Below are 1775 nucleotides of genomic sequence, written 5' to 3'. Positions count from 1 at the left end.
TCTGTAAATAGCTCTTGGCTCTGTAGCCTGCTTGAGATAGTTTTGTGCTTGAGACAGCTTTCTGCTAGAGACAGTTCTCTCATGGAAAAAAAAATTCTAAAATTTCTCTGGATATCTCATGAGTTTTCTGACCAAAGTCAGAAGAGCTGCTAGAAAAAATATTCTTGAATTTTTCTGACTAAAGTCAGAGAAGCTGCTGGAAAAAAATCTAAAAGAGCTGTAACCCCTCTTTAGGATGGCTTTTGGATTTTCTGACCAAAATCAGAAATCCTGCTAGAAAAAATTCTAAAAAAGCTGTGTTCATTAAGTAGTTCTCTCTGGGTAGCTCTCGATTACAGACCAAAGTGAAATCTTTATTTACATATTAATTGAGTCATTTACTCCAGGTTCCCTTTTGATTATCCCATGAATCATCATTTTATGACCTTAGCCACTTGATTCCTAGGAAAAGACTGCAAATACATTTTGTTTAAAGATTGCAAATTAATTGAGAGATCTGCCTGCCTTTGTAAGCACAAAAAATTAGTTTATTTGGGTAGGATCCAGTCCTGATTTTACAATTTTTACCATGCTTGAACCTAAACTTGCTTTGTCTCAGGTTGACCTTGAACTCAGGAAACTGCCTGCCTTTGTAAGCACAAACAATAAATTTAGCAGTGTGAGATCTAGCCCTGGGATTACTACTCCATAAATCTCTTTATCTTTTTCCTTAATATCTTTCTGACAAGCTGACTCATAGTGCTGCTGCCTCTATTCTTTTAGGACCATGGAGCCCCTTATATTATCCATATTGCATCCTTAGTTGAGAAATACTCTTTACATATTTTTGAACTCATGTTTTTAGAATTCTTTCCCACAGCCTTGAGGGCTGGCCTGAAGGTATGTACATTATTATACAAAGAATCCCTATGCCTACTAACTGATAACACTTGTAAAGCCTACACCTGTTAGCTCTGCTCCAGGGGCAGGAACTGTGTCACACCATTGCATCCACATGGCTATGCAGGACCCAAGCAGACTTGTTTTCTCTTAATGCTTGTTTATAAAATTGAAATATTCAATAATAGGATTTCCAAATTATTTAATCATTTTGTCTAAAAAGAAACATATGTAAGATGAAATGTTTTTACCTTCCATGTGTATGCAATTCAAAAGTAAAACTCCATTGAAAAAGTCTTAGCCGGATATAAATCTCTCCTGAGAGACATATCCAGAAAATGTCCAATACAGAGGTCAATGCTAGCAGCAAACTACCGAACTGAGAACAGGACCCCCTTGGGGGGAATTAGAGGAAGTATTGGAAGAGTTGAAGGAGCTTGCAACCCCATAAGAACAACAATGCCAACCAACTAGAGCTTCCAGGGACTAAACCACTACCAAAAGACTATACATGGACTGACCCAGGGCTCCAACTGCATATGTAGCAGAGAATAGCCTTGTTGGGGCACCAGTGGAAGGGGAAACCCTTGGTCCTGCTAAGGTTGGACCCCCAGTGCAGGGGAATATGGGGGGGGCAGTAAGGGGGATGTGTGAGGGGAATACCTGTATGGGGGAGGGGGAGGGGAGGGATGGAGGCTTATGGACAGGAAACCGGGGAGGGGAATAATATTTGAAATGTAAGTAAAGAAATATATCTAAAAAAAAATTTAAAAAAGAAGGTAATAGTGAATATATTTTAAGTACAATTAATTCACTTTGAAGGATATACAAGTTTGGATTTATTATTTACATTTGTTAGATTACATAATTAATCATATATTATATGTTATATACTG

General features: G+C 37.9%; 1 non-coding gene across 1 annotated transcript; it reads right to left on the bottom strand.

Moving 5' to 3' along the window:
- Positions 1 to 241: 241 nt before the first annotated feature.
- Positions 242 to 306, bottom strand: LOC116885097. Its single transcript, XR_004385964.1, has one exon. It is a non-coding gene; the product is annotated as a U7 small nuclear RNA (small nuclear RNA).
- Positions 307 to 1775: the final 1469 nt, after the last annotated feature.

Source organism: Rattus rattus, chromosome 15 (genome assembly GCF_011064425.1).
Source record: "Rattus rattus isolate New Zealand chromosome 15, Rrattus_CSIRO_v1, whole genome shotgun sequence".
In the NCBI taxonomy this organism is placed as follows: domain Eukaryota; kingdom Metazoa; phylum Chordata; class Mammalia; order Rodentia; family Muridae; genus Rattus; species Rattus rattus.
This window is presented reverse-complemented; position numbering and strand designations above follow the sequence as displayed.